Source organism: Dryas octopetala, chromosome 9 (assembly GCF_963921425.1).
Source record: "Dryas octopetala chromosome 9, drDryOcto1.1, whole genome shotgun sequence".
NCBI lineage: Eukaryota > Viridiplantae > Streptophyta > Magnoliopsida > Rosales > Rosaceae > Dryas > Dryas octopetala.
Window position 1 is genome coordinate 789,573 of NC_141374.1, and position 16,550 is coordinate 806,122.

At 35.4% G+C, this 16,550-nt stretch overlaps 1 non-coding gene and 1 pseudogene across 2 annotated transcripts; one reads left to right on the top strand and one right to left on the bottom strand.

Moving 5' to 3' along the window:
• Positions 1–2,794: 2,794 nt before the first annotated feature.
• LOC147273040 (zinc finger BED domain-containing protein RICESLEEPER 2-like) lies at positions 2,795–7,168 on the bottom strand (annotated as a pseudogene). Its single transcript, XR_015119580.1, has 5 exons — positions 6,827–7,168; positions 6,263–6,331; positions 3,655–5,474; positions 3,164–3,472; positions 2,795–3,074 (listed from the first exon to the last, which is right to left on the bottom strand). The product of XR_015119580.1 is annotated as a zinc finger BED domain-containing protein RICESLEEPER 2-like (transcript).
• Positions 7,169–16,201: 9,033 nt separating this feature from the next.
• LOC147273041 (small nucleolar RNA R71) lies at positions 16,202–16,308 on the top strand. Its single transcript, XR_015119788.1, has one exon. It is a non-coding gene; the product is annotated as a small nucleolar RNA R71 (small nucleolar RNA).
• The last annotated feature ends 242 nt before the right edge of the window (positions 16,309–16,550 follow it).

Here is a 16,550-nt window from a genome sequence, read left to right on the forward strand (position 1 = left end):
AGTTATCCTTATTGCATGAGAATTAGAAATCCTAATCCACTAATAAGAAGGAATCCTCTTAGTTCTTGTATTTCAACCGAAACACATAGCATTCAAGAACCACAAGACTAATTGACATCAAGTTCCTAATCAACTCAAAAACCTTCCTAAGATGATTAGAAGACCATCCTCTAGTGGTTTAAGACAACAATATGTCTTACATTCTCCCACTTGGTCAAATAATCATCGAGACCTTTGTGTCGATTACTTTATGGCCTTTTTGGAACTTAACTCAATTATATTCCTTAATCATGCCACTGTCTATATATGTTGAAGAACATATATGGAACTATCAAGACACATTGAATATCAAACACTCAAGGTCTTTATAACCACACATATCTGTCTCCAAAATTACATAAGGCTTCCGTCAAGATTAGAATAACAGAATCATCATGATCATTCCATGGTCCAACTTTAAGAGATTACCAAGATCTCATTTTGCTCAAAAGCAAAGACTGGCACTGTCATGAATTCATGCTTTCTGCAGCTACCTTGTAAGCTAGCTATGCTGCGCGCACAATCACATTTATCTTGATTCATTTGTCAAAACAACAAGATAAAAGAGAAAACAAAACAACCTTGAACTAAATGCAGAAACCATAACATTAATCATCGAAACAACTTACAAAACTGGATAAAGCCAAAATAACTTGTCTGCCAGAAGTCAATAAAACAAAATCAAAACCAATAGAGCATAGCTCCCACTAACCAAAAATATCAGAACCAGCCAGCAGTCCCATACTTTTTACATGCTTGTGAAAAACTGCATTAGGGAGCCCTTTGTTAAGTGGATCAGCTATCATGGAGTTAGTGTCAATGTGATCAAGCATAGTATGTCATTGCTTAACCTTCTCTCTGACCAACAGATACTTTATCTCCAAATGTTTGGTTCCTGCAGACCTCTTATTGCTCTCGGTGAAGAAAACAGCAGCATTGCTATCATTCCATAATTGGATTGGCCTCTCAATTGAGTCTACTACCTTTAAACTTGCTATAAAATTCTTTTAACCACATAGTCTGCACAGTAGCTTCATAACATGCAATAAACTCTACTTGCATGGTTGATGTAGCTATTATTGATTGTTTAACACTCTTCCACGAGACTGCACCCTCTCCAAACATAAACACAAAACTTGAGGTTGATTTTAGTGAGTATGCACATCCTGCAAAGTCAGCATCTGCATATTCTACTAGCTCCAAATTATCACTCCTTTTATACATTAGTTTATGATCTTTGGTTCTCTGCAAATATCTCATTACTTGCTTTCAAACCACCCAGTGTGCCTGTCCTGGATTGGATTGAAATCTTCCCAAAACACTTATAGGGAAGGCTATATCAGGTCTTGTGCAAACCTGATCATACATTGGACTACCTATCAGCGATGCATAAGGCTTGTCACTCATCTCTTGCTTCTCTTGATTTGTTTGAGGTGCTTGTTTGCTACTCAATTTGTCACCTTTAGAGATAGGCACATCACTCCCAGCACAGTTCTCCATGTTAAACCTCTTAAGTACGTACCTTCTCAATATAAGCTTTCTGTGACAATCCGAGAACCCCTCTTTCTCCATCCCTGCTTATCTCAATGCCTAAAACATATGAGGTTTCTCCTAAATCTGTCATCTCAAAACTCTTAGACAGAATAGCTTTAGTATCATGTATAAGTGTTAAATTGCTACTAGCCCTAAGAAAGCTATGAGTCTACAATCTACATTGTGATAACAAGTCCTCTATCGAGATTGCTCATAACTCTGTGTAACATGATCAGCCTAAACATGTGGAGGTTTGTTGATATTTCATTAAGGAAAAGCTGGAGGCTGAAATAATCAGTTTCCATTTGTGAATCTAGAGGATCAGTTAGCTGATAATCTAACCAAGGTGGTTTCGAACAAGTTATTTCTTGACACACTACACTAGTTGGACATGTGAGATATATACATATATATATATATATATATCTAAGCTCCAACTTGAGAAAAAGTGTTATGTGAGTCCTAATTAAGTTAGGATTATTTTGTTTGTAATTATTTAGTTCTTTTTTACTTACCTCGTATCACAAGGTTTCTTTTACCTTTGTATAAATACCTCCTTTGTAAAAGAAGAATAAACATAACGTTTTTATCCTAAACATAGATTATTGACACCTGCAATACTGCAAGTTAAATCTCAAATTTCTCAATTGCATCTTTAATAAACTGATATTTAAGTGCAATGTACTTCCTACGATCATGACTATAAAAAAATCAAAGAAATAAATACATATAAACTTTTAATAATTAGCTCATTATGGAGAATGACCACTCACATACATGCATATATAGTCAATTAGCTATATTTTTCCATTAAATTTTTACATATTATTGTCGCAGAATCTCCTTCATATGTCAAACGTACGTTTTCAATTAATAACTCATAAACAAACTGGATTAACTCAAATAATAACTCAAATAAATCGCAACATGATAGAGTCCATGAATGAGAGTAGACTTGGCAAACAGGTCGTGTTTTACGGGTTCGAGTAAAACTCGACACGACCCGTTAGTACTAACGGGTTCACACGACACGACCCTATAACGGTCGGGTGGTAAAAACCTCAAATTGAACATGACCCGAAAATTATCGGGTATACCCGACACGACTCGTTTCACCTGAAAAAAAAACCTTCATATATTTTTCAAGCAAAAAAATAATTATTTAATAAAATTTCATTAAACAAAATTAGAAACAAGCATCTATCTAACTATCTAAGCAATACATAATCAATTCATTAGTCATTACAAGTTTACAACCCCAAATAAATTCATTACATACCCAAATAGTTTAAGAAATTTCATAATTTACATTGCAATTTGCTGCTCCAAATAAATACAAAATAATATAAGAAATTGCAGCCTAATTAAAAGTAAAATAGTCTAATCAATAGAAATGCTATTAGAGCATTGTCCAGATCTGCTTTCACTTCCAGAATGCTCAAGAGTCAAGTTGAAGACATCTCCAGTAAGTTGTTCCATGTCAGCAGTATGTTCGTCAAAACCTAAGTATAAAAAAAACATGTATAAATATTCACATTTCACAGTATGATAATAAACTGAAAATACTAGTACAAGGATATATAGAATTTACCTCCCTTGCCAAAAATCCAATCTCGAGTACATAACAAAGCTTGGACAATTTCAGGCAATAACAAACTACGATATTGATCTAGTACTCTACCACCAATACTAAAAGCTGATTCATATGCAACAGTAGAAATAGGAATTGTTAACACATCACGAGCTAAATGGGAAAGAATCGGATAGCAAAGTTGCTCTATTTTCCACCAAGAAAGTACATCCAAAGCTTGCTTTCTATCTAGCCTTTCTTCATCAAATACTTAGTCAATTCAGTTTTGGTACTTGAAGCTACATCAAAATTGTAAGCTACATCAAAATCCTACAAAGGTTTATAAAAACAAGTTAATATCAAACAATCACTTAAGCATATACAAGAAAATGCAGCTGCCAGCTGCTACCACAATTAGCAGTTGCTGCCAGAAGAGGAAGCTGGTGCCAGAAAATGCAAAAAACAAAAAAAACAAAAAAATGCACACTAACATAAAATGCACAAGCAATTACCTCAAAAATGGTGTCTCCATCTTGAGAGTGACTAGATGCTTGATTTCCTGGATGACTTGAATTAACAAAATGAGACAAATTTTCCATGTACAACTCAAAAAGAGAAGACAACGTGTCACTAATACTCTTAAATTCATTAGAGTTCTGACCATAAAGCTTGTTGTAAGCCCACTCTACCAAATGCAATTTATACCGAGGATATAAATTATTGCAATTGCAAGAATTAGGCTATACTCCAACCAATACTTCTCAAACTTCACATTCATAAAAGTTCCCATCCTTCTCATGAAACCATCTTTATCTTCCATGGCTGATTTGATGCTATGTTGGACTATGAACACTTTAGGGAAGAATAAGTTTGATGTGGGGTACTTTGTTCCAGAAAAAAGGCAAGTAACTTCATAAAAATACCCCAAAAACTTAGAAATCTTCCCTATTTTATCCCACTCTTCTTGAGAAGGACAAAAAAGGAAGCTTGAACCACTTAACCCCAAATTCATAATAGCACGACGATAGAAAAGCGCACTGTCCAGCATGATATAGGTTGAGTTCCACCTAGTTGGCACATCTTGTCTTAATCCTCTCTTACTACCCAATAACCCTACTTGTGCAACACAATCAAAGAACTTTTGTTTCCTACCCGATGAACCCTTTATGTATTTGATGCACTCACGAATTTGTGTAACTGAGGGATTAATTTCTTTAAGTCCCTCTTGGACTATTAAGTTCAAAATGTGTGCACAACAACGAACATGGAAGAATTTACCACTCATTAACAATAGACCTCTAAAATTCAATTGATTCTTCAAAAGACCAACAAAACAATCATTCGCAGAAGCATTATCCAAAGTAATAGAAAATAACTTTTTCTCAATCCCCCAATCAGTTAACGATGCATTAATTTTCTCACACAAAGCAACACCAAAATGTGGAGGAGGCATATGACAAAAATTTAAAATCCTTTTATGCAATCTCCACTCTTGGTCAACAAAATGGGCTGTAAGAGTTAGATACCCATCAGTGGTCACAGAGGTCCACAAATCAGATGTCAAGCAAATCTTTCCTTCAACCTCACTCAACAAATTTTGAAGTTTAAGTTTTTCCCTTTTGAACAACTTTAAAACACATGCCTTAACAATATTCCTACATGGCAGCTTGATGTCAGGAGATATATAGGAGAATAACGCTCTAATGCCCTTATATTCAACAAAGCTAAAAGGCAAATCATGCTTGATGATTGCCTCTATCAATAAATTCCTAAATACTTTGGGGAACGCAAACCAGATTAGGATAACATTAATTGCCCTAAATCAGCATTTTTTTTCTTAGGACAATTTTTCATGTGGGTCAACATATTACTCGTCCCATACGTTCCATCACACATATATATTATACCACACTGTCTGCATTTAGCATGTTTCTTATTATCTGGACACTCACTCATAGGCAATTTTTCAAACACAGTCCAAGCAAGAGATCTTAATTTACGCTTACCTAAAGTCCCAAGCCTAAAGTTAAATCGGCGGATTGTAAAAACAATGCATAACTAAAGTGACATATCAAGAAATTAATAACTAAAGATTTTAGATGTTATGAAGCAATGACAGCACAAACTAGATATTAAACTCAAGAAAATTGCAACCTTTCACACTTTAGAAGTCAAACTATAGACTGACAGAAGCAGAAAGATTTCAAATAAGACACTGGCTAGGCTGTCCATTGTAAGCAGATTTCCTTGGGGGAAAAGCATCTGGCACTAGATGACGGAACTTCATTTTCAATAGATGCAGATGACCCATTCCATACAAGTTGTAGTCAACCTACCAAAAAGAGAAGCTCATATCAAAACAGACAAAAGAGTGACATAAAGAAAGTTAGAACACTAAAAGGATTAGGCATTTGGAGATCCCATTGTGGAATAGTCCAATCTGTTCTATATAGCATATAAATGGGCACAATCATGCTTTAGAATGGACACTAGGTCTATTCTAAACTGGGGAAATCTCCACAAGCAATAGCACTAACTATTTCATAAACATAACACGAAAACAGTTTAAAAGTGAGGAATTTGGGGCAGAGTCACATAGTGGGGGTAAAGTATGTGAAAATTTGCAAAAGAACCTAATTCAATGCAGCAATACTAGTAAAGACATAAACACATCATTTTCAAAGTGATGTCAGTCACAAGTTTGTCTGGGGTAAAGAAAAAGAAAAAAAAAAAAAAAAACTAGTTCCCTTGTCCCTTGATCAACAAAAATGAGATAAATGAGATTGTCCGAGAAACCAATATATTGATTAGTGTCAAAGAAATATTTGTCATGTTTGGAAGACAGCCAACACGCCAACACCAGCAAGCTAGCGAACAACAATGTAAAATATTGACCAAGAGTCTCAACCCATCATTCCCACTTGTCTGCCAGGGATAAGGTCACAACTGGAACTATATTTCCTAGAACAGTGCTAATAAGTCTCATAAAATAAGTACAGGAAGGGACTCAGGGAGTAAGATAAAAGTAGAGCAGTAAATCATCCAGAATTAAAGGTTACCATGTGCAATATTTAAGAATGAAAAAACAATATAGTCATTAATATTCAAAAGACTATTTACCATAAACTGGAGAATGAAGGGAATGTGTGATTCATGGGGCTGTAAGCATTTATCAAAAACTGCACCTCCCTGAAAAGCGAGAAATGATAACTATATATGACTTCATGACATCCAATGAAATGCTTCCAGGGAATAAAAAAATATCCCAAAATAAAATCTGAAGTACTTTGACAAGGGAAAAAAATAAAATAGGAACAATTGCACATAAAGAATTTCAAATCAGAGGAAGCAAAAGCCAAAGAGAAAAATAAAAACAAAAGCTCCAATATACAAACAGAGATAAAATATAGTTCAAAACCTAACATCAACTAACAACAACAATTGATCTCAAACAGCAACAAACAAACACAAGTAGAAGAAGATTGGCAGCATGTGTATAGTAGCTTAGTTTATTGTCAAGGGTCCCGTAACATACTCCTGGACTGCTAAAAATAAATCAAGAATAACAGAAGGAAAAAAAAAAAAAAAAAGAGAATAATGTAAATACAATCTGCAAAGATAAAAACATTTGTAATTGAAAATTTAATTATTAAAATGACAAATATTAATTAATTTCTCACATACACAAACGAGAGCAGAGAGCAGTAGAGAGAGGTGAGAACAATAGAGAAAGCAGAGGACCCAAGCATTGATACCATTTGAAAGCTCACACCGAGAGGAGAGAAACTCCACCAACATCGTCGTCATCTGCCGTCGGAGTCGCCGGAGATCGGCAGAGGAAGGTTGCGGGTGTTTGGGCTTCGAATCGTCATCTATGTTGGTTGTCGGAAATGATTTAAAGACACTAATCAATAGAGAGAGCGTAACACCAGATTACAAAAAAAGGCTCTGCAACTCACGCAAAGCTTTGAGAGACAAGAGAGAGAGAGCACCGATCAAGAGGGTTTGAGAGAGAGAGAGAGAGAGAGAGAGCAAACAGAGAAGGTTTGAGAAAAGGAGAGAGCAGATCGAGTTGGTCTTTTTTCATTAACGCGGGCGTGTTTTACCGAGGAGTAAAATTTCGAATTTCACTTAATTTTAGAGAAAATTTTGATAAAAATTTGGTTGGATTTTAAATTTCAACAAAAATTAAACAAAAATGACAAAAATGACTATCAGAGTACAGAAAAAATACTTATCATTGGATTGCATTGGATGGAAAGAATACTCATCTTTGGATTGCATTAGAAAGCATTAGATTGGAAATGATAAATCCATCCAATATCCATCTAATGCAATGTTTGGTGGTGCACAAAACTAAAACACAGGATTAATTAAATAATGTTATTTTAGTCTTGTTTTTCAAAAGAGTAACTAATTTTATTTTTTTAACATTTTGAATAATAGAATTTAACAAAATAATAATATATGAAATAAAATAACAATTTTTTTTTTTTTTAACTTCAAAGGAAATGATTTTTTTCAATACAAAAAGTTCATCGCCGTAGCAAAATAATAATGTACCAAAATTAATATCCACCAAATATATTAATTCAAATACTACTCAAATATTCAACTCATTGGTCATGCAATGAGTTTAGCTACTATACCAAAATAATAGTACCAAAATTAGTATCCACCAATCTAGTCATTCAAATACTACTCAAATATGCAACTCATTCTTCATGAGATGAGTTGCAATACATACTTCATTTTATCTTCTGCAGTATCTAAAGCAGGAAAAAGATCAACCATAGATGCATCAGAATCAGCGACAAGAACTTTTAAAGCTTTAATTCGATTTGTAGTGAAAATATGTTCCTGCAAGTAGCTAGTGAGTCAATACAAATAAATAGTTAATCACTACAATAAAATATCCAAAATCTACAATAAAGTAGTCGGCCATTACAAAAATATCCTAAATAATTGAACTCTTAATTAAGCTTAGCTTGCTTTCTTGTTGTGCAGCAAAAGAATGGGACAGAGAGTTAACTCCATTTCACTCAATTATGTTAACTAAGCTACAATTTTATGTTCACTCAATTATGTTAACTCCATTTCACTTTAATCCTAAAATTGATGCATGAGAGTTAACATAGAGAAAGAGAAACTTCAGCCAACAACAAAATAGAAGCAGAAAATGGAGTTGACCAACGATAATGTTGTGTTTGTCTCAAGTGTAGGGGCTATTCTAAAAGCTAACACCAATGAGACATAAACTGCATGTGGACATACATGTTTTATAGCTTCTCTAAACAAAAGCAAAGGAAAATTAAAAAAACATTTTCAGTCTTTCTAAGTGCACCAATAAAAGATTACTGGACCAAGTCAAATTACAATAAAAATGTATATATATTGCTGCAATTACTATGTCCTAAACATATGCTTCTACTTATTTTATAAAAGAAAATGGATTTGTGGATTTGACCTAATTATGAATTTAGACTTTATATTGTACAATAAATCATCTCAATTTAAAGCTATCAAATTCTTTGAATTCTATCTCAGTAGTAAAGAGTACAATATCACTTTCCTAAGCATGAAATGTTGTTTCCTCCAACATTTAAAAAACTTCAACAATGCATACTCAAAGTGGCAAAGTTAACAGATAATCTGAAAGATTAAATCAGATACCTGAAGCACAGTGAGGCTATCTAGGGGTGGGCATTTACTACCAAAACCGAAACCGAACCTGTACCATGTCAATTTTATACTGAAAAACAATACCGATTACATACCGTATCGATACTGTACCGTACCAATTCTAAATCGGTATGGTATAGGTATGAAACTTTCAATACCGTAATATACCATACTGTACCGAATTATATTTAATTTAATTATTTAATTTTTTTTTAATTAGGTGTTGTCATATTTAGGCTATTTGGGCAAAGGGAAAAGGAAAATAGTATAGACTGTTTGGTGATGTTGCAGCCTGCAAGTACTAACTAAGTAGTGTTTATTGTTTGTAATAACTACTATTGTGTATTTGTCTTGGTTGTTTTTAATAAGCCATAAGGCTTAATTACTAACTACCATTGTGTATTTGTGTTGACTGCTTGTAATAACTAATAAGCCATAAGGCTTAAGTAGTACTATTGTTTTTGACTGCTTGTACTTTGTAATAAGCCATAAATCTTAACTATTTTGACTTTGAGGACTGTCAGATTGGGTTTTGTTTTATCTTTTGGTTGGGAAAAAATATTTCTTGTTTGTAAGTTGTAACTGAATAACTCAGTGCACACTGCATTCTATTCTATGTTGTTATTGTTTGTGATTTTTAATTCTATACAGCCAAATATTTACAATGTAATATTAAAGTTAGACAATTACTAGCAAATAATTGACAATTAATATGTAAGAATAAAAGTGTAAGGGATTGAGAGTATGTCTTTTTGGTTGTTAAATGTTGTTTTTTGACCAAAAAAAAAAAAGGTTTAAAATATTGGCACATATCGAAACCATACCGAACCATACCGAATTCATAGAACACTGGTATGGTATGGTACCAGTTTTAAAAATGTCAATACCGTACCGATACCGTACCGAATAAAAATTTTGGTATGGTATCGGTATGGGACTCATACCGTCTCATACCGTACCGTACCCACCCCTAAGGCTATCACTCCTCTATGCATCCAATACACGGTGTTTGGACATGCATGTTTAATTGATCCATCATGAGTGCACTTTGCATCCACTAGGACCTGAATTAAAACCCAACTAGCTTAGCAACCAACCAACCTATAAATAATGTTAAGTTATAAGAGATTAAAATAAAAAAGCACAATGCAGTTTTACCTTGTCATAGCCACAGCTCAAAAACTCACTGTTAGAGAAAGTTTGGTACAGTTCACTTTTATTCAGTCCAACAACACCAGAGTGGCAACCATAATAGATGAGCTCTGGATGCTGAATCCCTGAAAGCACAGCTCCAGTTTTTGTTACCATAGCAGCTTTTTTACTTTCTTTCCATGGTCTCCTAGATGTCCATTCTTTGAATTTCACATTTTCTTCCAATGCAGATTCACCTGCATAATTCTAGATAGAAGGATAACATATCAAAAACAACAAGATGCTTGCATATAGAATTCTAAAAGATTTAACAGTGTCACATATGAAGCTTCTGGTACATGTGGATTCAAATCAATTACATGACTTAGAGAGTCTGAATGAACTCTCATGGGAACGAGTGAAAAAGTTGTCCCATCAGCAACAAATAGTCGGCAGCATTCACCCAATGAATATTTCTGTAGCATTGTCCTACAAGCCGCTAGCCAATGTCCTGAAACATCAACACCAATTACAGAACCCGAATCACCAAGAAGGTCTAATATCAGACAAAGCATAGCACCTGAAGATAAAATATACAAAGTAAAAAAAACTAAGTGAGCAATCTTCAAGAAAACAAAATTCATCAGTGTAGCTGGATCAGATATTCTTGCATGAATGTCGTGAAATACATATCATTTAGATGCTTCCACTTCCCAAACACTTTAAAGTTTAAACTGTATCCATCTTTTTTTTTTTCTTGGCAATTTTACAATTTTAAATCTTCATACTTTGAAAAATGAGTCTTTTTGCAATTTTGCAGCCACACCTACTTCATGTTTTAACTAATAGTAGCACAAAATAAGTAGCATTTACTCATTATGCAAGGAATAATGTTTAATTAGACTTTAAACTTGCCCATACACATTCAAATCAGACTAATCTCAACTAAGCAAGCCTATATACATGAAAACTTGCAAAAAAAATAAAAAATACAAACCTCTAGCAAATCAGGTTTATCTCAAGAGAAAATACAAAATCCTAGTAACCTACAACAACAAAAATTCAAACAAACACATAAATTAAAAACACATAACCAAATTCCAGAGAATTAAACAAAAGTTACAAGAAGTCAATGTCATTGCCCAAACCCATCTCTCTCCCATCCAAGACCATGTCAATTTCACCCTTCAGATTGAGAGAGAGACAGAGATACAGAGATATGAGTGAGACCTGAAGATGACTTTTGGCGGAGATGACTTTTGGCGGTGATGAGTGGCTAGAGATGACCATCGTCGCCGGAAATTGAATCCATCACAAGAAAAGTTAGGTATCGCACGAGAGGCTAGAGTTTCAACTGAGAGAGATTGGAATATTAATCCTTCAAATTTTAGTTGGCATAAAGATGGCTGCGGCACAAGAAGGAGCAAAAGAGAGACCACACAAGCTAGTTCTCATGGCTAGGGTTAGCTAGGGCTTGTGGCAAAGAGGCTCTCTACTTCTCTCTTGATGTCGACTACTCTCTCTCTCTCTCAAAATCTGAAAATAACAAGTAAAATAAATTGCAAGGTTCAAGGTTCTGAATTGTGAGGGAATGAGATCCTTATATAGGAGTGAGGAGGTGAGGCTTTCCTTGTCCCACAAGGCTAGGGTTTTCAGCAAAGAGTTAAGCCTTAGGCTGAATTTGGACTCTTTTGGGCGTCACTTTGTTTTATGCTCGCGGAACTGCTTCGCTACCTCCAGTAAAATGTCATATCTTGAGTTAGAAAACTCGGAATCCGTAAACTTCCTTGCAAAGCTAACATCCGTATCTTTCCAACCATATATGGCATGCTACTTGATTCGCTCTAGAGAATTATAGAATTGCTGTCGAAATTTACTGTTCAATTTCCATGATTTTGACTTCTTTTTCAGCTAGGATTTTTTGTGATTTTTGACTGAATCTTACGAGATTTTCCATGCACATGTGGGATTCCATCCTTGGGCCTAATCAATTGTGTAGGTTCGGCATAGGTTTGGGCTTGTGGACCTTGGATAGCACGACTTGGCCTTCCACCTTTGGGCTTGCAATAGGCGCATGGCTTTGGTCCTTTGGGCTAGGGTTATGCGCATGGCCCATGGTGTATGGGCTGCATGTGTGGTCCATGTCATGTGATAATGTGGTATGGTTGACTAGTGACTTTGACATGGCCTTTGACTTTAACTAAAAGTCAACCTTGACAAAAAAAATTCTCCAAAGATTCTTTCTAGATTCTAGATTCTTCTAGAAGATTCTCTCAAGATTCCTTTTCACATTTTTTTTTTCATTTTTAGCTCAAAATTGCCCCATTAGGCTCCTTTCTCCATCATTGCTTCATTTAACCTACAAAACACTAAAACAAACTAACAAGACACAAAATATCGAGTTCTTGTACTCTAAGTTAAGGAGTTAGTATCATAAAATGATGCAAAATAAACACTCAATACACCCCCAAACTTAGACTTTGCTAGATCTCGAGCAAACAAAATAAAGAAAAAACTCTAAACTGACTCAACTAAACCCAACAAACGATTTTATGAAGATAGCCACCAATAACATAGCAAAGCAAGGCATTTTGGTTATTCATTCTTCTAGTTTTAATAATGCTTCATACCTCGTTCCTCTATTGCACTTTAGGTCATACTTAACATAAACCCAAGGATTAGATAAACAAGACTAACTCAACACAAACAATATAGATTCAACTCCAATCCTCACTAAAGCATACTCTCAACAATAAAGCACTCATAAATTGGGTTGATTTGTGCACTCAACATTATATGCAGAGAAGTTATGTAAACAAGGACAAATAGCTCACATATTAGCATGAAATAAAAGCACATTTAAAAGAAAGCAATGATCTCATGAAAGAAATATCAAAATACTTGAAATAGAATCAATCACCATAGGCTTTCCTTTCATCTAGACTCCACATTTTGAATTACATTTCCCTTAAAATCAAATAGGGCTTACTAAGGGTTGTAATGCAGGCTTGGGATAGAGTATGATATTGAAACAAAAGGATAAGCAAATGCTACAAACTATGGTTTTGCAATACAAAATAACACTTTAGAGGCATACCTTACACACTTTGCACTACATAGCTTGAACTTTGAACATTTGAGCACCTTTCATCATTTTTTTTTTCTTTTGAAACCGTCCCTTCTTTATTTATTTTTATTTTTTGTTACTTCTTTCAGGTACGGCACACGCTCTTTTCAACATATTTCCCCATCTTTTTCTTTCAAGCTAAACATCAACATTTATTTTCAACCTCAAAGCCATAAAATCAATGCAAAATCATAGATAAAAGGTGAACAGGGTAGGGTGTAACTTCCCTAAACTTAGAGTTAGGTATATAATATGGTTAACAAAGAAAAAGGCTTATACGGCTCAAAAGGGGTTAACTAGGGTAAAAACACAAAAGGTTGGCTTTTGGCTCTAAGTAACAAAAATAAGGCCTAAAATCATTTTCTAAGATTCATGTAGTTATAGACATGCTTTGTATAGAGTAAGAGAGAAGTTCTAGTTCAATAATTCAAATTTCAAGCATTTGAACAAAAGAATGAATAATGAGATCAAACGACGACTTAAATGACATGAACGATTAGAGTAAGTATAAACACACTCAAGAATTGAAGTACAAGGCTCAATAGCTCACTTAGGTCATATAAGTCTCCTCTATCATGAATATGTATCTCAAGTCATGCAGATCACAACTCAAGCTTATGAAAATAAGGCTTAATTACAAAGAGTCATGAAATAAGTTATGAAACAATATTAGAAAAACCCGAACTCATATCCTATACAATCAATGCTAGACATGCTTTTCAATGGCTATAAACAATAAATCAACTTGTTGGAGACTCTAAAACTAACCAAAACAAGAAGACTCAAAACTTTCTTTTTGTTTAAAAACTATGTCGCAATGATCTAAGGATCACTTGCATCACAAAGATGTAATGACACTTAGATAATTGCATTTTGATGTGGGTTTGACACCCTAATTGAAAACAAAACAAAACAATTTTTTTTTTTTTTTGAAAAATGCTCTAGAGGACCGGTCCTCCAAGGAGAGGATCGGACCTCCAGAGAGCTTGGCTCCATAAGTCGCTCAGAGGACCGGACCTCCAAGGAGAGGACCGAACCTCCAGAGGCCTTGGTTCAATTCATCTAGAGGGAGGACCGAACCTCCAGAGGCGATGGCTCCTTTCAGTAGTGCAGAGGATAGGTCCTCCAAGGAGAGGACATGACCTCCAGGCCAAAATTCGAAAATTTTTTTTTTCCTAAAAACCTAGAAACCTAAAAACAAAAACCAATGAAATTGCTTCCCCCCCCCCCCCCCAATTTAAATAACACATTGCTCTCAATGTGACAGAAATAACAACCATGCATGATCAATTAAGTAAGGCAAATAAACAATATCCATAAAACACACCAAAACGAAATTAAAATTGCAATCGTCTCATAAAGCAAAGATAGATAAAAATTTTGTTACTCGCATATGCAAGCAAACGGCCTTCTTCTAGCTGCATGGCCTCCTCGATCTCCTAGACTTGGCTTCTCTTATTCTCTTCAAAAACTTGGGTTGCCTCCTAATCATCGCTTGATTTTACGTCTTCAGTCAAACGTTGCCAATTCTACTACTTGCATCCTCTCTTCCTCTTTCCTCCATTGGTACTACCTTCGACATCATCAACCTCAAGATACTTGAAAAATTTCATCAACTCCTCTTTGTCTTCATCATACCTAACAAGGTCAGCGTTTTGTGGGAGATCTTCAGTGACTTGAAACGATTCAACTCGACCCAAGTGAGTGAAACACATCATCATAGTCTTTGACCTAAACTCCATCCCATTAGTGCATAGAAACGGCCTTCCAAGTATAAGTGAAGTGTCGCATGCAATCCTTGGCGCATCTAACACCACAAAATCAGTAGGAATGAGAAATCCTTTGCATTTAACCAACACATTCATAAGCAAAACCATGGGCATAACAGTAGTTGAGTTCCCAAAACCAATCTCAGTGTTATAGTCTTGCAAATTAGCCTCTCTAAATCCAAGCTCACGGAATACACTCAAAGGCATCACGTTGATTGCAAACCCATCATCAATCAAAGCTTTCTTGATGTCAAACTCTCCTATATTGCAAGATATAATGAATGGCTCGGGATCCTTCTTCTTCCTTGGGAGGTGAGTAAACAAGTAATGCTTAATCTCATCTGAAACTTGTACTCCTTCATCTCTTACCTCGTTCTCAATTATTTTCAGGTCTTGAAAAGTAGATGGAAACTTATTGACAATTTTCAGCAAAGGGGGTGGTTCGGACTCACTTGAGTATTCCTCATCCATGCTTGGGTCCTCTTCCTCCTCCTTCTCCTCATCATCATCATCATCAGAAATCTCAATCACCTCTCGAGTCTTAATGATTTGGATTCTCCTTCCCCTCTTGACCTTCCTCGTAGTCTTAGTTATCACATTGACATGCTCGGCTCCTTTAGAATTGACAAACGGTTGGCTAGGTAACTTGCCTTGCTCTTCTTGCCCCAAAGCATTAGCAATCTGCCCCATCTACACCTCCAAACTTGCAATAGCTTTAGAGTTGGCTTGAAGTTATTGCTCAGTCCTCTACATGAAATCCTCTACATGAAAGTGTTAGCGCTTTGAGCAAGGGAGGTGGTACTTTGAGCAATTTGAGTGATTTTATCCTCGAAAGAAGTCCTATTGGCATTAGGGTGCACATAGGGCCGAAAATTCTGATTACCATTCCCTTGTTGCCCACTATTGCTTCCACTTGCTTGTTGACTATTATTGTTGCTCCACCTAAAGTTGGGATGGTTCCTCCATCCAAGGTTGTAAGTATTTGAATACGGATCATTCAGCTCCCTTTTGAAGTTTCCAACTTGATTCACTTACTTCATGTTACCCTCTTCATCACTCTCACTTGCCTTCTCTTGTGCAAGGGCCAAATTTTTAACCATTGTCTTGATTTCAGCAATCTCCTTCTCTATGGAATTCGGTACAGTTGCAACCTCATACATTCTTCTTTTTTACGTTCCCCTAGTGCGATTAAAGTTCCATTGCTGCGAATTCAATGCCAACGACTCAAATAATTCCTTAGCCTCCTCGTTGGTCTTGGCCATAAATGAACCTCCACATGCAGCATCAACCATTGATTGGTCCCTCTCCAACAATCCTTGATAAAAGCAGCTCATCAAGTACCATGGCTCAAAGTTATGATGAGGACAAATATTCAGAAACTCATTAAAGTTCTCTCATGTCTCATGAAACGGTTCATCAGCCTTTTGTACGAAACCCAAAATTTCTTTCCTTATCTCATTCGTCTTGGCAAGGGGAAAGAATTTCTTCAAGAACTTGTTAGAAAGATCATCCCATGTCGAGATTGATGCACTTGGAAGCGAAAATAACCACTTTTTTGGCCTTGTCCTTCAATGAAAATGGAAACAACCAAAGACGATATTGATTTTCATCAATTTCCCTATGCTTGGCAGTCTCACTTACTCCACAGAATTCCTTCAAGTGGTGGATCGAATCCTCCCCAACCAGTCCATGAAAGCTT